Raw genomic sequence first — 23,715 nt, forward strand, 5'->3', positions numbered from 1 at the left:
ACAGAGTTTCTGAATTAAGCAGAATACTCTCACCCAGTCAAGAGATCAGGGCTTGATCCAACACCGTTTTTTAGCTCACTGCACCATCCCAGCTCAGAACCTGGCTATATGCAAATCAGTCTGTCCCTAGCCCAGTGCATCATGGGAACAGGGCAGACCAAACTACCAAGCCAATTCTTTCACTCGGAAGGAAACAAGCTTCCAGGGACCGGTTTCTGGCATTACAGCCGTCTTCGGCCCGGCTTGCTTGAATCCTGATGGTGCAATGAGCAAGGGACTCACGTCTGAGTATACCCTTCCAGCAACTAATTGAACAAGAAACACTATACAATTTTACAGTTGTGTAAACCTAAGATATTCAGTACATTTCTAATTTTTGTCACGGAATTGGTTTTAGCATAATCCAATGCAAAAATATTTAACGAAATTCTTGATTTTCTGCAAGTACCCTGGAAATTTACTTCAGAAGGCATGGGTAGGATTATTATGACCTGCATCACATTCATGCAATGCTTTTAAGATGTACTTTGTGATTTCTTACTTTTCATGTTGGGCCGATACACGGACACCTGATTTTGTAGTCATTTTAGGGCACCAACTATTGGTTTTGTAGCGTTGGTGTATTAGTCATAGTCCACAAGTCCAACTGTGTGATGCCCTAGGAACAGAGGCGCTCCCCTTGTGGACTGTTCTGTAGTTCTTATAGTTTGGGATGTTGGATGCAGTTGCACTTTATCACAACTTGTACGGGGGCTGAAAATTGTTGCTAGGTCTCATACAAGGCTTCGCCCACTCTAATGTGTATTTCACTGCCTGTTTTTTAGTCACAATGAGATGGATATTATTTAGTTATGATTGTACTTTCTGAATTTGCAGATGCTATTTTCCATTCATGTGTTTCAAAAGGCATACCTAGGTGTTGAATCCCAATGGTGAGTCAATCACCATTGTGCACCACGGCTGTTCCCATAAATTTCCAAACCTCTCGCTTATGCATCCAGCAATATTAACTAGTCTATTGTCCCTAGCCTGCAGGTGGATTGAGTAGTATTAAAGGTGCATTGAGCCTTTCTGCGGCTGGAAAGATGATGAGATCCTTTCAAAGGTTTGCTACTGCAGTGTGCTGTCCCCATAATGACTTTCTTCCAAATTTAGTAGTTGTGGGTTAGACTGTGACGATGCACATACTCTAGTCAGGTGACGTCTGGTCATAGCATTTTGATGTGATACAGACGTTTAATAAAGCTAATATCTGGCGAGGTATTTTGTTTGGGCAATGAGATGTGTATGGAGCTGGAGTTAAATGCATGTTTCAGCAGGGCGGATACTATCCCCTTGGTTAAGGTTTGTTCAAGTAGCTCTGCTGTGTCAAGCGTGAGCAGTGGCGGCTCACCGAGGGAGTGCTGCAGGGGGGGAGGCGGGGCGGGGTGGGGCAGGGTGGGGGTAGTAAACTCCAGCATACGGCGGGACGGAGTTAAGTAAATAAATAAATAAAGCAATTTACATTGCGGGCGCTGCATCACAGGGTTGGCTAGGCACTGCTTCACTGGCATCAATAATGCGTTTGAAGGTCAATCATGATACCTGTATGGGTAATGGTTGTACGAATCCATGGAATTTCTGCTGTTCCACCACATTGTTTTTGTTTTTAAATCTCTTAATCTGCCTCCGCTGACTCTGTTGGTCTGAAACACCTTTGTGTTTCTGCACCACTGATTCATGTATCATTTCTCTTATTCCTCTTTCCCAAATGAAAAATCAATAATATTCGTAATGTTTACAGATGTTGACATCTATGCTTTATTAAATTCATTTACGTCACCTGGTACACCAAGATTAGCTTGAAGCATTAAATGTTCATTGTAGTTTATCAGAAGGCCTGGTGCAGCAAGTATCAAACCCAATTACTCTTTCACAACTCCGAAGCCAGAAAAAATACTCTTTTAGCCCAATTCATACATGCTTACACACTGCAGAGACGTATGATTGGTCAACATTTTCAAATAAGTGCCAAGTGTGCAAACAGGTTACTTGTGCGTTTTAGAATTTACTCACCGCGGTGTGTGGTAGTTAATAAATATGGTAAATTCCTTTCCTCTAACCCTATATGTTTGAAGTCTTTGAGGTGTAGAGATTCATCAGAAGTAGGGTCAAAGATACTGAATTCCAAAAACTTGCTTTTTTTCTCTCGGACATTGGATTGATAAGTATAAGAGAGAAAAAGAAAGGCCCAGTGTTGATGTGAGCGGTGACTTAGCTTCACAAAAGCTGAAACATCGAGTGCCTAGAAGTAAAAGCCGTTTTTTTATTAGGAATCTCAAATTTACCACTGGTATTTTACACAAGTAGCCGCTCTTCCACCAGAGAAAATACATGTAGTGTGTCAAAACAGAATGGCATTTAACAAACAAACTAAGCATATTTCTCAAACAAATTAGATCAAAGGAAGCACTTTACTAGTTACATCCACACAAATACAATGTAGAGATCAAGCTGTAGGGGGGCAGGAGCAAAAAATTAAGGTGAGCGTTTTGAGCATTGGAGGTTATTTCAACTATTTGAATTTTAGCACACCCTCTGGTTGTCCTTATCAAAAAAATCTATTGGGACACAAGCAAATTGATTTTGGAGGGGGGAGGGAGATAAAACAAGCAGTCCAAACACCATTCCCTTCAAATACGGTAATTGTTAGGGAAATGCTTTCCTTCCATGTTTCAGAAAATATCCGTATTTAGGGGCCTATTACGATGGCAGGCGGACTTTGTCCGCTAACCACCGTAACAGAACAGGGGACTGATCGCCAGATGTGGGGCAGTCCTGTCAGACCAATTAGGATGCGCCTGCCACACTGGCGAGCGCATCCTCAACTTCAACATTGCGGCAGGCGGTGCAATAAGCAGAACCCGCCGCAATGTTAAAGCCCATGTTGCGGTGCCTGCCACCTTGTGCATGGCAATGATGGGGGTACCAAAGTTATCCCCAGTGCAGCCACCACCCCCCCACCCACCCGGGGGCCCGCAATGGTCCCCCAAAGAGATTTCCCGCAAGCCTTTCCTTGGCGGAGTCTCCACCATGGAAAGGCATTCCACTATAGGCATCATAATATGGATGGCGGTGCCTGCACGGCGCAGCCCCCATATTGTGTCCATTTTCTGCCTGGCCGGCAATCTGACCAGTGGAAAAGCGGCGGATGGTCTTTCCGTCAGCCACAGGGCCCCTTGCTATACTAATGTGGCGGGGGTAAAACAGGAACATTTGCGAAGCGGATCGCGATCCGCCCAAGATCTTAATAGGCCCCTATGTACTGAAAAGCAAATGCGTAAACGTTTAGAACTTGTAGATAAAGTTCTGTATTACAGGTCTGGTGTTCCAAATGTCCCTGGAATATTCAGCAACTGCTTTTTGAATGCCAGGGATTGGGTTCAATATACACATTTTTGTCCTTCATTTCCTATTACCCCAGAGTAGCATTAGACCAGCGATTAAGTGCCTTATTTATGGCATTTTAGCACAGGGCAGCACAACAAGACATTTTGCTGCACAGCTCTACACCAAAGTGAAAAGGCAGGAATGCACTGTATTTATGCACTTCTATGAATTCCTGTGCTTTCTGTGTAGCAACAATTTAGGGGCCTCCATTGCAGGCAGGATTGTTTTTGTGCAGGAAGAGGCATTTTCATTTTTCTATGTGTGCCGCAGAATGCAGTTCACATGGGAAGAGGAAATAAACGAGAAGAAATAAAGTTATTTCTCCTCATTACTCCTCACCTCGGGAGGCTTACGGATTTGGCACTTCTCCAGGTTTACATTACTCTGTAAATCTGGGGCAGCATCAAAATCCTTGGGTGCTGCATGGTAAAACCCACTGCAATGGCCATGGAACCCCTCCCAGGCACAGAGTATTGTGGCACAGTGATTTGTGCTGCCTTGCCTTACTCATGATTTATGAGGCCACTCAAAGCCACGCACAGTGGCTTAGAGTGGCTTCATAAATCTTCAGGAGAGCCCTGCATCATGCTTGCACCACTTTACGCAGTGCAAAAGTGACACAGAACTCTCATAAATAGGCCCCTGAATGACAAGCTGGAGGCAGGCACCCCACAGTAATTTTCCATGCAGTCAAGAATTTTTTCAGACAGGTCATCTTCTCCTCTTCACTTTTCCAGCAGCATTCTGCCTTCCAGATTATTACAACGAGTTTTAGCACTAACCCACTAGTGGTTAGTGAACTTGACTAAACCTATCAGAATAAAGCTCTGACAAAATACTCTCTAATCCATTTTAGCACAATCTTTGATTTCTGCAGAATTAGTTCCACAAAGTAATACTTCCCACATTTTCAAGATAGCCACAGGGAGGCCTACACAAAAATACTCTCCACTCTGCCCAACTATACTCTATAAGGGGTGGCTGTCACAGCCTGTGGGTAGGGGATTAAGGTGCAGGGGGTGGGGTCTGCTTTAAAAAAAAAACGTACCTTGGCCCGCTGCTGGGCCCAGTGTCTTCTCTCCTGCTTGCCTGTGTCCGAATCTAGGATGGAACAGGAAGCAGGCAGCCAGGCTCCCACCCATAAGCCAATGCTCCAATGGAGTGTTGTGATTGGTCTGAGCAACAGACACCACGCTCAGCCAGGGGCTGGAGGGTGGGCATGTTCTGTAATGCAACCAGCATGGAGAACAGGGGAGTGCGCATGACTGTTTTAAGAGGCCCAACAGTCATTGCACACGGGAATGTTCTACCACTCCACCTCTGCAGCTCCGCCCTGCCCTCTTAAGCACTGCCACAGCTTTCTTGTTGTAAATAAAACAGCGATAATGTTAAGCATTAGCTAAAGACATGCTATCATGACCCACTTGTTGCGTTTTCCCGCTCTAACTCTCGTAATGGTCAGCTTCCATCTTGTTTTCATGTCCTCCATCTTGTATGCTACATATTGCCATGTGCCCGCCATGTGACGAGCCCTACCTCTTCGCTAGTCGCCCTTAAGATCTGCCCAGCAACAGTCTATAAATAGACCCCTTTGTGCATCCAGCGCATGCTCACTAGGAATCACATCTGTCTTTGATCAGCGTAGATAGGAATGTGCTTTTCGCGGGCCTCGAGAACCGTTAACTCCACCCATGTATTGATCATGTTCAGAAATGTCCATATATGGTCGTAAATCATGCTCTGTGTTGTACCCGCCTACTTATGAACCCCTTCTTTGTGTATAAAAGGGGGCTATGTGCTTGAGTTCTTTGTGCTACCCTGTACAATGCTGTAGAGTGTTGTGTAGGCTGTAGGACCACCTTTAAAGGTTTATTAAACTATGCTTTTGTATTTTCAGTTTCCGTGCCAATTTCTTTTTATAGTCTGAGGACTTCCTGCACAGAAGGGCGAACCCTTTGCACATACAGGCCTTGCTGAGGCCTGTACTTATCATTCTGTTATCATTTTATATTTTCCTTTCTTTGCTTCTCCTGGAAGTCATCCATCTCCTTCCTGATTAAAGTAAAACAACACACGCCTTAGTCAAACTTCATCACCTTCCCATAGGGAGAGATGTTTGGATGTCACCTGGGTACCTTTCTATCAATGTAGCAGTCATGTGACTGCTACATTAAAAGACAGGATGCTTCTTGGGGTGGACTGACATGCCACACACATTTGCTAAATAAAAGGGTAGACTGACCTGTTGCCCAGTTTGTGTGTCCTGTCATTGAAACAATGGGCTTCTTTCTGGCCTAATGGTTGTCACCTCAGGGGGGTCTGTGACTCAGGAGCCTATTGATTTTGGGAGAGAAATAATTATGTGAGTCTTTCACTCTTAATCCAACATTCCTAGCAAGGAGGCAAGAGAGCAGTAATTCAACTAAAAGCACAGCAGGGAGCAAGTTGAGCAACAATGATACAGAGTTTAAAACTAGTTCATTAAATACAACTAATTACCAACTACTTGATAAGAAGTAAGTCCATGATAATTCTACGTTATGTGTTGCATACACCTTATCAACACCAAATTCAATCCTTTTACAAATAATTGATGGTGCTCAACCCTCTCCTCTTTCCTAGGTTGCCATCTGTCCATTCTCTGACCTAGGAGCCCACAGGCCCACTACTATCAGTTCAACCACCTAGCCAATGGTGGTTCACTGTAATTTAGTTTCCCTTCTACATTTAGAGTTTGCAGTATAAACCATAATAAGTTCTAAGTATTTCCTTTGTTAAATTCTCGAGTACTCCTTCACCCTTTACCTGGATAGGGCATAGGGAATCAACCCTAACAAAGTGGCTTAACAAGTCAGACATTCAAAATATTATGGCAGAAACAGATACACTCTAAGGCTGGGGCATCCAGATAGACATTGGTCCAACCAAAAAATACCCCTAAGTGCTACTACAGAGGGTACAAAACTAGAAGTTGCTTCTTCCACAGTGTAGCACATTAACAGGCACAAAATCGTTTTCAAGCTGAATGTTTAACAACAACATAGAATTGAGATACACAAGGGCACTGCTATGAGACAGTGTAAAGAGGTGACAGTTCCTCAAAGTGATAAACAAGAAGATTGGGCTTGGCTTAACACAGCATTGCACACCAAGGGTTGGGGTAATTCCTAGTAAAAGAAATACACCATCTTTGAGTGATTACATAAGCGCGGCCCACCAGAGATGGCTTCTACAAACAAACATAGAGGCCCTAAAGTGTTGCCAATAAGTAATAAATTCAGGCTAACAAGCTAGAATGTGGCAGGGTTTAAGTTGATCCTGCCAATAAAGAAGCCATAGAAACCCTGAAGACAGGAGACATCCTATGTTTGCAGGAAACTTGGATGGAAACAGCAAATTACATCAAAGGCTACCAGGCGATTCATACAATGGCCATAAAAAAACATCTTTGGAAGACCAAGGGCCCGATGTAGGTAAAACTACATTTACCACTTCATAAATACCGAATCATACCGAATCGGTATTTATGAAGTGGTAAATTAGAGGGGGGGAGATGTAGGTATTTCAGATTCGGTAAATACCGAATCTGTAAGATTCGGTATTTACCGATTCTGTAAATACCGATTCGGTATCCCCCATTGCTTCCTATGGGCCTTGAAGCCCATAGGAATCAATGGGCATTACCGAATCGGTAATTACCGATTCGGTAATTACCGATTTGTGCAAGGGTGCAGGGGGTGTCACTTTGACACCCTCCAGCCCCCCAAAAAAAAGCATGTGAGCCATGTGGCACACAGACATGCCCTAAGGGCATGTCTGTCTGTCACATGGCATAGGTGTGCATGCACACATGTGCATGCACACCTGGATTCGGTATTTTAACACCCAATTGGATTGGGTGTTAAAATACCGAATCTGAATGGCCTGTGGGACTGAAAGTAGTCCCACCTACATCCCAAATTTAAAAAATCGGTAAAATTACCGATTCGGTATTTTTGCAATTCGGTAATTTTACCGAATCGGTAAAATACCGAATCGGACAAAAAAAGGTCCCCTACATCTCAGTAGGCCAAATACCGGTCGGAAACGGCCGAAATCGGCCGTTTCCGACCGGTATTTGGTACCTACATCGGGCCCCAAGTGTTTTGTAAAATTAGACCTGTAATTACAAAATCGAGGAATGGCCCACCTACTCACCTGACATCCAGATTATATCTATAAATGGGTTTGGAGTAGCGGGCACTCTTCGCAATTGGAGTTATCCATCTCTGTGTCAACCCCCCTAAAAAAGGATAAATATATAAATATCAGAAGGACTATTAGGCTGATTAGAGAATATCTATAAGAGAACACAGCTCATGAATGTATAATTACTGGGGATTTCAACGTTAGAGACTTATGCAGCCAGGACCAAAGAAAAGACGATTGTGAGTGAGCTCTTATGGAAGACTGTTTTAATGAATTTAATTTGGAGTCTGCGATCAAGGCAGGGCTGCCGATACCGAACCCACAACTTACATTTAAAAACATCTCCACGCTCAATTATATTTTTCTGAGTAAGAGCCTGATGAGAAGATGTGAATAGTATAAGGTACTGCAAACACGGGAAAGTTATCACTGTCCAATCACCATTATCGTCAACACTAGTAGCAGGATGCATGAGGAACATCTAACTGCAGGTAAAATGCGTAAGCTACATATGGAAACAGCTCCAATAAAACGTATCAAATGGGGCCCGTAAGCTGGGCAAAGTATTCTAAATGGAAGCAGAATACAAGTATAACCGGTCCACAGAGTAGTTGGTCTGAAATAATGTCTTCTCTAATTAACGCACTCTCAACAGGAAGGCAGTCTACCCACTACAGCAATATACTGCACAGAGGCAATTCAGCTTCCCAGACAATAAAATCTTCATTGAAAGCAAAAAGAGCTGTCGCTTGGCAGAGTCACAGCATAGGAGGGAAAAATCCTCAAGGACAGAAATACTATTGAAGTTAGCAAGGAAAACGCATAAAAAAATTGCTTGGCAGTTGAAACAAACAAGCATGGAGACAAATGGAGAAATATTTACGCACTATTAGCACCCAATAGAAGTATGGAATTCTGGAGATATGTTAATGGACAGTTGCTATAGCCACAATTTTCATGAATAGGGGGCTAAAACAGGGTTGCATGATAGCCCCACCCTCTTTAACCTATATACGGCAGACCTGAGAGAGGCACTCTTAAAAACGAACATCTTCCCTCCGAAACTGGGTCACCTAGGACTGCCGATCATGCAATATGCGGATGACCTGGTCTTATTGGATCAAACAAAAGTAGGTATGAAAAGGGCACTAGAGACGCTACATCATTATAATATGAAAAATAAACTTATAGCTAATCCATCAAAGACAAAAGTGTTGATCTTTGGCCATAAGCCAAAAAAAATATCATTTATATGGCAGCTGGGTCCTCAAAAGATAGCCACGACCAAGAACTACACCTACCTGGGAGTTCAATTTGCAGATACCGGCAGACAAGTACAGCAGGTTAAAGCACTGGTGGCAAAAGCAGCCAAACGTACATATGGCTTATGTAAATTACATCACAAGCTTGTAAGCCACTCGACGGAGGGGATACGAAGAGTAATGCAAGCCAAGCTAGTGTCTACACTCAGCTACGGCCACCTTGCCTTTCCTGGTTTGCTGACCAAACAACTGGAGGGGTTATATATGATGGCTTACAGAAAAGTTTTCAAACTCCCATACTTGACTAGGCATTCACTGATCCGACTAGAGCTTAACATCACATCAATGGATATTGAATGCTAAAAATATATAATCAAATTCCATCATAATGTGATTAATGCTTGCCCGGGCACAATCAGGGCAGCACTACAGGTGGTCTTTACAGACAATAACAGTCACTGGGCGAGGTATTACTTGATGGCCAATAAAACATTGGGACTCCACACCGACCTCTTAACAGTCATACCCCTGACTAAGTTTATCCTAAAGATTCTGCTAAAAAAGTGTGGTAACAAGACATTGAACGGTCAGATCTGTTTAGGGTGCAGAGGGTCTTTTTAACTCATATGAAACAACTGCATGCCAGCCCTACCTAAAAGTAGGTCTGGGAAGGCTGGCTTTACAAAATGTTATGATGACAAGGCTGTTAACATTGCCGATTCAAGATTATAGAGCTCACTGGAAAAACAGGTTATCAAGAAGGTCTGCATGCTGTTTGTGCCAGTATCACACAGAATCTGTGTAGCATGTCATTTGTTGTTGTCCAGCTCTGCAGTCCCCAAGGCACTTGTATCTAAGAATCATGTTCATAAAACAAGGCGTAAGAACATGCAAGGAGGCCTTAAGGCATATATGCACCACCATAGTCCAGATGGAGCTTGAACGATTTGTGAAGGTCTATGCGGCGGCTGGACTGTCTTTACGAACAGCCCACAAAATGACAACAAACGAACTTACGAATCACAGAACCCCTCTAATCGCTTTTGCTTAGTATTGCCCTTAACACTACTACTTCCCATAGGAACTTTTTACTAGTTAATAGACTTTGGTGATGTAGCTATGCGCATTCTTTTGCATGTAACACCAAACACCTGCTTCAATTTTAAATGTATTTTTTATGCGGACTACGATTGTATTTTGCATCTAAACCTTCTTCAGATTTTATTCATTTTATCTTTACCTCTTCTTAGTCTGTGTTTATTTGCTCTGCTTTTGTAAAAGATTTTAGGTAATCCTACAATAAATGTCTGCAGGTGCCCCTTCACAGTCCTGAGGAAGTCCCCATTGTAAGGATCAAGGTCACCTACGTCTGTCAGGGGTCGAAATGTCGACATTTTGTTGTATATATGCTGGTGTGGGCAACAGTGCTGTTTTCATTGTGCCTTTTTAGCGACATAATGGCTGTTAATTAATTTGCTTGTATATAATTGTCCTTTAGGACAAACCATTTCTTTTGTGAATAATATTGTTGATGTATATATTGTCACTCCCTTTCCGCCCTCATTTAACCCTCAGTTTGCACACCAGTCCCTCCTTTCTCCCTTCCACACATTCAGGACACTTTTTATATGTATGTTCCAGAAGTTTTGCTGGATTTTGAGCATTCAGATTGATGTTCGCTATGAATAAATAATATTGAGCTGAATTTTACAGTACATGTGATTTAATGGATGCTGCTGCATAAATAATTGTGTTCTTTCAAATTGTCCCACTGGGACCGTCTATCTTTTGTACACTTGAATGTCCTGGCAACAGGCTCTTGATTACAAGAGCCCCTCCTTTGCCAGAAACTGGGACAACTGCATTCTATTGGGACACAAGCAAATTGATTTTGGAGGGGGGAGGGAGATAAAACAAGCAGTCCAAACACCATTCCCTTCAAATACGGTAATTGTTAGGGAAATGCTTTCCTTCCTTGTTTCAGAAAATATCCGTATTTAGGGGCCTATTACGATGGCAGGCGGACTTTGTCCGCTAACCACCGTAACAGAACAGGGGACTGACCGCCAGATGTGGGGCGGTCCTGTCAGACCAATTAGGATGCGCCTGCCACACTGGCGAGCGCATCCTCAACTTCAACATTGCGGCAGGCGGTGCAATAAGCAGAACCCGCCGCAATGTTAAAGCCCATGTTGCGGTGCCTGCCACCTTGTGCATGGCAATGATGGGGGTACCAAAGTTATCCCCAGTGCAGCCACCACCCCCCGACCCACCCGGGGGCCCGCAATGGTCCCCCAAAGAGATTTCCCGCAAGCCTTTCCTTGGCGGAGTCTCCACCATGGAAAGGCATTCCACTATAGGCATCATAATATGGATGGCGGTGCCTGCACGGCGCAGCCCCCATATTGTGTCCATTTTCTGCCTGGCCGGCAATCCGACCAGTGGAAAAGCGGCGGATGGTCTTTCCGTCCGCCACAGGGCCCCTTGCTATACTAATGTGGCGGGGGTAAAACAGGAACATTTGCGAAGCGGATCGCGATCCGCCCAAGATCTTAATAGGCCCCTATGTACTGAAAAGCAAATGCGTAAACATTTAGAACTTGTAGATAAAGTTCTGTATTACAGGTCTGGTGTTCCAAATGTCCCTGGAATATTCAGCAACTGCTTTTTGAATGCCAGGGATTGGGTTCAATATACACATTTTTGTCCTTCATTTCCTATTACCCCAGAGTAGCATTAGACCAGCGATTAAGTGCCTTATTTATGGCATTTTAGCACAGGGCAGCACAACAACACATTTTTCTGCACAGCTCTACACCAAAGTGAAAAGGCAGGAATGCACTGTATTTATGCACTTCTATGAATTCCTGTGCTTTCTGTGTAGCAACAATTTAGGGGCCTCCATTGCAGGCAGGATTGTTTTTGTGCAGGAAGAGGCATTTTCATTTTTCTATGTGTGCCGCAGAATGCAGTTCACATGGGAAGAGGAAATAAACGAGAAGAAATAAAGTTATTTCTCCTCATTACTCCTCACCTCGGGAGGCTTACGGATTTGGCACTTCTCCAGGTTTACATTACTCTGTAAATCTGGGGCAGCATCAAAATCCTTGGGTGCTGCGTGGTAAAACCCACTGCAATGGCCATGGAACCCCTCCCAGGCACAGAGTATTGTGGCACAGTGATTTGTGCTGCCTTGCCTTACTCATGATTTATGAGGCCACTCAAAGCCACGCACAGTGGCTTAGAGTGGCTTCATAAATCTTCAGGAGAGCCCTGCATCATTCTTGCACCACTTTACGCAGTGCAAAAGTGACACAGAACTCTCATAAATAGGCCCCTGAATGACAAGCTGGAGGCAGGCACCCCACAGTAATTTTCCATGCAGTCAAGAATTTTTTCAGACAGGTCATCTTCTCCTCTTCACTTTTCCAGCAGCATTCTGCCTTCCAGATTATTACAACGAGTTTTAGCACTAACCCACTAGTGGTTAGTGAACTTGACTAAACCTATCAGAATAAGGCTCTGACAAAATACTCTCTAATCCATTTTAGCACAATCTTTGATTTCTGCAGAATTAGTTCCACAAAGTAATACTTCCCACATTTTCAAGATAGCCACAGGGAGGCCTACACAAAAATACTCTCCACTCTGCCCAACTATACTCTATAAGGGGTGGCTGTCACAGCCTGTGGGTAGGGGATTAAGGTGCAGGGGGTGGGGTCTGCTTTAAAAAAAAAAACGTACCTTGGCCCGCTGCTGGGCCCAGTGTCTTCTCTCCTGCTTGCCTGTGTCCGAATCTAGGATGGAACAGGAAGCAGGCAGCCAGGCTCCCACCCATAAGCCAATGCTCCAATGGAGTGTTGTGATTGGTCTGAGCAACAGACACCACGCTCAGCCAGGGGCTGGAGGGTGGGCATGTTCTGTAATGCAACCAGCTTGGAGAACAGGGGAGTGCGCATGACTGTTTTAAAGAGGCCCAACAGTCATTGCACACGGGAATGTTCTACCACTCCACCTCTGCAGCTCCGCCCTGCCCTCTTAAGCACTGCCACAGCTTTCTTGTTGTAAATAAAACAGCGATAATGTTAAGCATTAGCTAAAGACATGCTATCATGACCCACTTGTTGCGTTTTCCCGCTCTAACTCTCGTAATGGTCAGCTTCCATCTTGTTTTCATGTCCTCCATCTTGTATGCTACATATTGCCATGTGCCCGCCATGTGACGAGCCCTACCTCTTCGCTAGTCGCCCTTAAGATCTGCCCAGCAACAGTCTATAAATAGACCCCTTTGTGCATCCAGCGCATGCTCACTAGGAATCACATCTGTCTTTGATCAGCGTAGATAGGAATGTGCTGTTCGCGGGCCTCGAGAACCGTTAACTCCACCCATGTATTGATCATGTTCAGAAATGTCCATATATGGTCGTAAATCATGCTCTGTGTTGTACCCGCCTACTTATGAACTCCTTCTTTGTGTATAAAAGGGGGCTATGTGCTTGAGTTCTTTGTGCTACCCTGTACAATGCTGTAGAGTGTTGTGTAGGCTGTAGGACCACCTTTAAAGGTTTATTAAACTATGCTTTTGTATTTTCAGTTTCCGTGCCAATTTCTTTTTATAGTCTGAGGACTTCATGCACAGAAGGGCGAACCCTTTGCACATACAGGCCTTGCTGAGGCCTGTACTTATCATTCTGTTATCATTTTATATTTTCCTTTCTTTGCTTCTCCTGGAAGTCATCCATCTCCTTCCTGATTAAAGTAAAACAACACACGCCTTAGTCAAACTTCATCATCTTTCCCATAGGGAGAGATGTTTGGATGTCACCTGGGTACCTTTCTATCAATGTAGCAGTCATGTGACTGCTACATTAAAAGACAGGATGCTTCTTGGGGTGGACTGACATGCCACACACATTTGCTAAATAAAAGGGTAGACTGACCTGTTGCCCAGTTTGTGTGTCCTGTCATTGAAACAATGGGCTTCTTTCTGGCCTAATGGTTGTCACCTCAGGGGGGTCTGTGACTCAGGAGCCTATTGATTTTGGGAGAGAAATAATTATGTGAGTCTTTCACTCTTAATCCCACATTCCTAGCAAGGAGGCAAGAGAGCAGTAATTCAACTAAAAGCACAGCAGGGAGCAAGTTGAGCAACAGTGATACAGAGTTTAAAACTAGTTCATTAAATACAACTAATTACCAACTACTTGATAAGAAGTAAGTCCATGATAATTCTACGTTATGTGTTGCATACACCTTATCAACACCAAATTCAATCCTTTTACAAATAATTGATGGTGCTCAACCCTCTCCTCTTTCCTAGGTTGCCATCTGTCCATTCTCTGACCTAGGAGCCCACAGGCCCACTACTATCAGTTCAACCACCTAGCCAATGGTGGTTCAATGTAATTTAGTTTCCCTTCTACATTTAGAGTTTGCAGTATAAACCATAATAAGTTCTAAGTATTTCCTTTGTTAAATTCTCGAGTACTCCTTCACCCTTTACCTGGATAGGGCATAGGGAATCAACCCTAACAAAGTGGCTTAACAAGTCAGACATTCAAAATATTATGGCAGAAACAGATACACTCTAAGGCTGGGGCATCCAGATAGACATTGGTCCAACCAAAAAATACCCCTAAGTGCTACTACAGAGGGTAAAAAACTAGAAGTTGCTTCTTCCACAGTGTAGCACATTAACAGGCACAAAATCGTTTTCAAGCTGAATGTTTAACAACAACATAGAATTGAGATACACAAGGGCACTGCTATGAGACAGTGTAAAGAGGTGACAGTTCCTCAAAGTGATAAACAAGAAGATTGGGCTTGGCTTAACACAGCATTGCACACCAAGGGTTGGGGTAATTCCTAGTAAAAGAAATACACCATCTTTGAGTGATTACATAAGCGCGGCCCACCAGAGATGGCTTCTACAAACAAACATAGAGGCCCTAAAGTGTTGCCAATAAGTAATAAATTCAGGCTAACAAGCTAGAATGTGGCAGGGTTTAAGTTGATCCTGCCAATAAAGAAGCCATAGAAACCCTGAAGACAGGAGACATCCTATGTTTGCAGGAAACTTGGATGGAAACAGCAAATTACATCAAAGGCTACCAGGCGATTCATACAATGGCCATAAAAAAACATCTTTGGAAGACCAAGGGCCCGATGTAGGTAAAACTACATTTACCACTTCATAAATACCGAATCATACCGAATCGGTATTTATGAAGTGGTAAATTAGAGGGGGGGAGATGTAGGTATTTCAGATTCGGTAAATACCGAATCTGTAAGATTCGGTATTTACCGATTCTGTAAATACCGATTCGGTATCCCCCATTGCTTCCTATGGGCCTTGAAGCCCATAGGAATCAATGGGCATTACCGAATCGGTAATTACCGATTCGGTAATTACCGATTTGTGCAAGGGTGCAGGGGGTGTCACTTTGACACCCTCCAGCCCCCCAAAAAAAGGCATGTGAGCCATGTGGCACACAGACATGCCCTAAGGGCATGTCTGTCTGTCACATGGCATAGGTGTGCATGCACACATGTGCATGCACACCTGGATTCGGTATTTTAACACCCAATTGGATTGGGTGTTAAAATACCGAATCTGAATGGCCTGTGGGACTGAAAGTAGTCCCACCTACATCCCAAATTTAAAAAATCGGTAAAATTACCGATTCGGTATTTTTGCAATTCGGTAATTTTACCGAATCGGTAAAATACCGAATCGGACAAAAAAAGGTCCCCTACATCTCAGTTGGCCAAATACCGGTCGGAAACGGCCGAAATCGGCCGTTTCCGACCGGTATTTGGTACCTACATCGGGCCCCAAGTGTTTTGTAAAATTAGACCTGTAATTACAAAATCGAGGAATGGCCCACCTACTCACCTGACATCCAGATTATATCTATAAATGGGTTTGGAGTAGCGGGCACTCTTCGCAATTGGAGTTATCCATCTCTGTGTCAACCCCCCTAAAAAAGGATAAATATATAAATATCAGAAGGACTATTAGGCTGATTAGAGAATATCTATAAGAGAACACAGCTCATGAATGTATAATTACTGGGGATTTCAACGTTAGAGACTTATGCAGCCAGGACCAAAGAAAAGACGATTGTGAGTGAGCTCTTATGGAAGACTGTTTTAATGAATTTAATTTGGAGTCTGCGATCAAGGCAGGGCTGCCGATACCGAACCCACAACTTACATTTAAAAACATCTCCACGCTCAATTATATTTTTCTGAGTAAGAGCCTGATGAGAAGATGTGAATAGTATAAGGTACTGCAAACACGGGAAAGTGATCACTGTCCAATCACCATTATCGTCAACACTAGTAGCAGGATGCATGAGGAACATCTAACTGCAGGTAAAATGCGTAAGCTACATATGGAAACAGCTCCAATAAAACGTATCAAATGGGGCCCGTAAGCTGGGCAAAGTATTCTAAATGGAAGCAGAATACAAGTATAACCGGTCCACAGAGTAGTTGGTCTGAAATAATGTCTTCTCTAATTAACGCACTCTCAACAGGAAGGCAGTCTACCCACTACAGCAATATACTGCACAGAGGCAATTCAGCTTCCCTGACAATAAAATCTTCATTGAAAGCAAAAAGAGCTGTCGCTTGGCAGAGTCACAGCATAGGAGGGAAAAATCCTCAAGGACAGAAATACTATTGAAGTTAGCAAGGAAAACGCATAAAAAAATTGCTTGGCAGTTGAAACAAACAAGCATGGAGACAAATGGAGAAATATTTACGCACTATTAGCACCCAATAGAAGTATGGAATTCTGGAGATATGTTAATGGACAGTTGCTATAGCCACGATTTTCATGAATAGGGGGCTAAAACAGGGTTGCATGATAGCCCCACCCTCTTTAACCTATATACGGCAGACCTGAGAGAGGCACTCTTAAAAACGAACATCTTCCCTCCGAAACTGGGTCACCTAGGACTGCCGATCATGCAATATGCGGATGACCTGGTCTTATTGGATCAAACAAAAGTAGGTATGAAAAGGGCACTAGAGACGCTACATCATTATAATATGAAAAATAAACTTATAGCTAATCCATCAAAGACAAAAGTGTTGATCTTTGGCCATAAGCCAAAAAAAATATCATTTATATGGCAGCTGGGTCCTCAAAAGATAGCCACGACCAAGAACTACACCTACCTGGGAGTTCAATTTGCAGATACCGGCAGACAAGTACAGCAGGTTAAAGCACTGGTGGCAAAAGCAGCCAAACGTACATATGGCTTATGTAAATTACATCACAAGCTTGTAAGCCACTCGACGGAGGGGATACGAAGAGTAATGCAAGCCAAGCTAGTGTCTACACTCAGCTACGGCCACCTTGCCTTTCCTGGTTTGCTGACCAAACAACTGGAGGGGTTATATATGATGGCTTACAGAAAAGTTTTCAAACTCCCATACTTGACTAGGCATTCACTGATCCGACTAGAGCTTAACATCACATCAATGGATATTGAATGCTAAAAATATATAATCAAATTCCATCATAATGTGATTAATGCTTGCCCGGGCACAATCAGGGCAGCACTACAGGTGGTCTTTACAGACAATAACAGTCACTGGGCGAGGTATTACTTGATGGCCAATAAAACATTGGGACTCCACACCGACCTCTTAACAGTCATACCCCTGACTAAGTTTATCCTAAAGATTCTGCTAAAAAAGTGTGGTAACAAGACATTGAACGGTCAGATCTGTTTAGGGTGCAGAGGGTCTTTTTAACTCATATGAAACAACTGCATGCCAGCCCTACCTAAAAGTAGGTCTGGGAAGGCTGGCTTTACAAAATGTTATGATGACAAGGCTGTTAACATTGCCGATTCAAGATTATAGAGCTCACTGGAAAAACAGGTTATCAAGAAGGTCTGAATGCTGTTTGTGCCAGTATCACACAGAATCTGTGTAGCATGTCATTTGTTGTTGTCCAGCTCTGCAGTCCCCAAGGCACTTGTATCTAAGAATCATGTTCATAAAACAAGGCGTAAGAACATGCAAGGAGGCCTTAAGGCATATATGCACCACCATAGTCCAGATGGAGCTTGAACGATTTGTGAAGGTCTATGCGGCGGCTGGACTGTCTTTACGAACAGCCCACAAAATGACAACAAACGAACTTACGAATCACAGAACCCCTCTAATCGCTTTTGCTTAGTATTGCCCTTAACACTACTACTTCCCATAGGAACTTTTTACTAGTTAATAGACTTTGGTGATGTAGCTATGCGCATTCTTTTGCATGTAACACCAAACACCTGCTTCAATTTTAAATGTATTTTTTATGCGGACTACGATTGTATTTTGCATCTAAACCTTCTTCAGATTTTATTCATTTTATCTTTACCTCTTCTTAGTCTGTGTTTATTTGCTCTGCTTTTGTAAAAGATTTTAGGTAATCCTACAATAAATGTCTGCAGGTGCCCCTTCACAGTCCTGAGGAAGTCCCCATTGTAAGGATCAAGGTCACCTACGTCTGTCAGGGGTCGAAATGTCGACATTTTGTTGTATATATGCTGGTGTGGGCAACAGTGCTGTTTTCATTGTGCCTTTTTAGCGACATAATGGCTGTTAATTAATTTGCTTGTATATAATTGTCCTTTAGGACAAACCATTTCTTTTGTGAATAATATTGTTGATGTATATATTGTCACTCCCTTTCCGCCCTCATTTAACCCTCAGTTTGCACACCAGTCCCTCCTTTCTCCCTTCCACACATTCAGGACACTTTTTATATGTATGTTCCAGAAGTTTTGCTGGATTTTGAGCATTCAGATTGATGTTCGCTATGAATAAATAATATTGAGCTGAATTTTACAGTACATGTGATTTAATGGATGCTGCTGCATAAATAATTGTGTTCTTTCAAATTGTCCCACTGGGACCGTCTATCTTTTGTACACTTGAATGTCCTGGCAACAGGCTCTTGATTACAAGAGCACCTCCTTTGCCAGAAACTGGAATGAGATTGGTAATTTTTCATCTGCCTGCAAAAACATTGTTTAATTCCCACGGATGAATGAGTGGCAGTTTAGGACGGAGAAGCATCCATCTTTTAGGATAATTGAGACACAAAATGGTCCACAGTATCATAAGAAGCCCTTTCAACAAAATATGGCGATGGAGGACATGGGCTCCCATACAAAAGTGGTGACATTTACAGGAAGGAATGTATTACTTTCCCCAACCACAAATCTCCAGGTCCAAGCAGGTTAGGTTCATTGCTGCCATAGATGTATCAGATGACAGCCCCAAGAAAAGGAAGTTGGTAGAACTGCAGCTCTCTTACATAATTCAGATATTCATTTCCTTTAATAGGAAGGAACAGGAACACTGGGCAGACCTTGACAACTACTCGTTCTCCTAATGGGAAAGTGGGATATTGATTTGGTCAAGTTTTGTGGATTGGTGTGAGAGATGGAGATCTAGTGGTGAACCATATAGACCGTTGGCCACCCCCTTTCACCCAACAGACCTTTTTGAAGCCCTACTGGAATACCAAGGCCCCATATCCAGGCATTAGGATTACTGGGTACTAAATTCCATTCCCTAGCTACTAGGAACCCTCTATCCAAATGATACCCTTCGGGGACACGGACATCACACACATCACCAAGAACATGAACTCTAATAAACCATTTTGAAAACGATGAATATCTGATTGTGAAACTCAATGTCTGCATTGCATAATGTGCATTCTCAGAATGCTGCACTGTATCTGTACATGCCCCTTAAGAGAAGACATTTCAAAATCATGTCCACTGGTTGGATCTTGCCACCACTCACACTAGCTAACAGAAATTCACTTGCATCTCTCCTTTCAGCAATTTCCCTTTCATTATCCAATTTCCCAATCACATCCCCCCTTCTGCCACGTATGTCTCCTTTTCTTATGTGCACTTAAATACAATAAAACGCTTAACAAAATAGTATTTCTATTGTGAGGCTTAATGACTTTTTAGAGCTTTAAACTATGTATGTATGCAGACAATACTCATCTTAAAATGAACCAGTGAGCTATGGCCAAGAGGCTTGGGAACCTTCATTGTTCTGGCCAAACAGACCGAAAAATGCTTGTCTTTAGGCTTCATTCTGAGATGCTATTAAGCCACCAATTCAAAAGATATTGTCCTTCTTTTTTTCTGTAAATGTGTCTTCTAAAACCGATCTTTCCATCCACTCTTACAGCTTACGATACAGTTATCAGAACTGGGGTTCTTTTGTGTACCTATAATGGGTACATTTTATATTTTTATCTCTCAAAGCTGAATATGGCAAGGTGCAGTGCAGTAGTCACAAGGTTGGCAGGTTCGCTGCAGGAATGTAATCACATCTCCTGCTGCACGTAGATCTTTATCTCCTGGTGATGCATCATATATATTTCTATTTTTCATCCACTAATCTTAGTGCAAATCAGGTCTTGGCTTCCTGACTGATATTCTACAGTCATAATCCACAAGGAATATTCTGAGATTTGTCTGTTTCTTCAGCAATTTCTATTCCATGTAGGCATATTGTGTTAGTTGCATTGTTTGAGTCTTTGGCCAGTGGCCTCACATCTTTCTTCTGCCCCAGCCTTGCCTCACTGGCACTATTTTGAAATTTTGAAAGGCACAGAAAATACACTGTTCTGTTAAGAGCTTCACTCGCCTCTTCTTCTTTTGCTTAGGCTCGGGCTCAGTTTTTTCTGCTTCTGGTGTATGTTTGTGTGCCTAAATATGAGGTATACTCTTTCATTTGTAAGACTAGTTGTTCCTACCACCTTCATATACTTTGGAAAGTGTTTCCATTCTTACTTACAAGGGCAAAACGCTTGGTTCTCCAGTTCCTGATTCTATTAAGGCTGGAGAACGTCAATGCAATTCGCCTGAGACTGTTTCACAAATCACTGTCCAAATTACTACAAGTTCAAAACTGAGCAATTCTAATCTTCAGTCTCTCTTGGAATTCTCATAGCTCTACATTCAGGAATGCTGTTCATTTGTACTCTGTCTCAAAGCTTATTCTTTCAAAAATCTTATGCATTCCACATTGCACAATGATGGCACTGTACTATCCTATCTGCATGGAAAGCTGATTCACAATAAACCCCCCCAAAACTCTAGGATATGCATTGTACGCTTTAACTCTCTGTTCCTCAGATTCATCATCAACAACTTGGTGGTTGAACCTTTTCCTGACTAATACACAAGCACTGGTGTTCTCTACCTAGAGCTATTCAGTTAATCTCTGATCATGTATCCTTCTGGGAAGCCCACAAAACCAGGCTTTTCTTGCTATCCCTGGTCAAGCATCGCCTTAGTGCCATACACTAGTTTGGGTAAATGCTTAGGTTTTACAAATTTCTTTAGATTACATTTGAAGGATGAGCAAAGACCACACCCTGTACTCAAAGTCAAAGTCAAAACAAGCTTTATTTGATTGTAGGCATATAAAATCATAAAAGCAGTCAATACAAACATCTCATCTCAATTCTAAAAATACAGTAATCTTACATAAAATATATACAAGTTCATAAAAACATTCAGTTTGCTACAATTACATTATTTAAGCAATTATAGCATGTGTCCTATGTGCCTAAATAATGCCTCACAATATTAAAACTACTCCTATGTGTCCCCTCGACTTCTAGGCATTATAGTTTTCCCTGCTCTCAATGCACTTTTCAGGAAACCAACCAAAGTTGGGATGCAATAGAAGCTATCCAACATCTGTAAATGCTTATGTAAGGCTTCTTTTAACTTGGTATATGTTTTAGTACAGTTTTTGTCAAACCATCCCTTTCTATCATCTCGAGTACCTTTGCTTTCCACTCACAACAAATCTTTAACTGCATTGGTTATATTGATAAATGCAGTCAGGATATTATCGTCCAATGGACTGTCATTTAGGCAGGTTAGAATTGAATCGTATGTTTTACTAACAATTTGTTTACTTAGCTCAGAATGGGCCATACTAGACCATCGTAATGTATAGCCATTTTGTCTTCCTAATGTTACGTTTTGTGCCCCCACTACTTGATTGCAATATTTCCATGCTGCAGTAGTTGGAATCGTTATATTTGCACTTAGGGGCAGGTGGTCACTCATTACCATTTGGTGGATGTTGTAACCGGTGACATAGCTTGCGTAACAGTTTGGCATAATTATGAAATCTATTGTGGACTCGGCTCCTCTACCTGTAAAGGTATTTCTAAAATCCACCCTCAGTGAACGAAGACAATTTACAAAACCAAAATCATGCTTGAATAAGATCTCATTAAACATCTCTCCTCTATCTGAATGGGAGAAGTGCATCACCAGGTCAGCTTCCTCACTTGTCAGGCCACTTCTTCCTAATCCAAAATCGCGCATAAATGGAAATTAAATCCCCGCGACAGATAGGAATTATTTCAATCTCGCCTTTTGATGTCAAGTTGCTAATATCCTGGCTAAGCTTCTTCGTGATAGTACCCAATTTCCCTTTTTCAGCATTATTATAAAGGTTGATTACAGCCAATCCACATTTTGCATCTATATGGATCAATACAATCTGATAGTAAGTTTCGGAGTTTATTTTTTTGATCTTTTGGGCCCCAATCATATTTGAAACATATACACAGATTCCACCCTTTTGTCTTCCGCTCGAAGAATGAATTGCTGGTATGTGAAATGTCCTGAAGCCATTTATGGGTACTTCATTGATCGCCCGGGTTTCTTGAATACACAAGATGTCAAAATGATTTATAAAGTCATTCCAAGATGTGTCTTTCACTTTTTTCGTAAGGCCTGCTATGTTCCAAAACAGGATTCTCAATTTTTTTGTTTTGGATTGAGTTATTACAGGGACAGATTCATACAGCTCTGTTGGTCCCTACTCATTTTGCTTGACTTGATTAAATACCCAGACATTATCCATTTCAATGGGAGCCCTACTAATATTATCAAGCCCAAATATATCTTCACCTTCACACTTACTATCGCCCTCATCAATTAGTTCAGTTCTAATTGAGCTATTCAGGGCTGATAGGCATTGGATCCCAGTGCTAATTTTTTTTATGAATCCCTACTAAGTTCTGGCTTGTAGATAGTCAATCATTTACGTCTAGGGTCGATGAGGGCCCAAAACGGTTTGATGTCTCCATACTAAAAAGGGAAGTATCTTTAGGCTGTCTAGGTGGATAGGGGTTATTTTGTCCTAATGGGCGCTTATATTGGTAAACAAAGGCTAGTGGGTAAACATGTATATTTGTGTAACTAAGATTAGGATCTTGTATTCTTAGCAACACTTCCCTTACAAATGAAGGTGATCCCAATGAGAGGACAACACAGTCACCTTGATAGAGTTTCTTACTGTTACCCACTCAACTAATCATCCTCACCATCTTAAATTCTCTGAAATGGGCACTGGTCAGGCCTTTTCTATTTCCACGCCAATGTATGGTTTTGTTTCTTAAGGCAACCCAGTTTTCCTTTTCAGTTGGTGAGCAGAAAGGAATGTTTGCTAAGATGACAGTGAATGGGTTAGCTGGTGGTGGTAGGTTTAGAGTCTGTGGGCTGCGTGTGTCCTCTGAAATATTACTATTTACCAGGTTTGTTCTTGTGTTATTCGCGCCATCCTATCTTTCGCCCACCGAGTTTCCCATCCTTCCTGTGTCATTTTCCCTATGTACATTAATCTCTTTTGAGATGGTATTTTTCGAATTTATTGTTACACTTGGGTAAGTACAAGTCCCCTCACCCTTTTCTCTTGCCATTTCTTGTCCCTTTACACCTAAGGGAATAGCTTTCAAGTTTCCCTTCTCGCGTTGTGTAGC

Source organism: Lissotriton vulgaris, chromosome 2_1, assembly GCF_964263255.1.
Source record: "Lissotriton vulgaris chromosome 2_1, aLisVul1.2, whole genome shotgun sequence".
NCBI classification, from domain to species: domain Eukaryota; kingdom Metazoa; phylum Chordata; class Amphibia; order Caudata; family Salamandridae; genus Lissotriton; species Lissotriton vulgaris.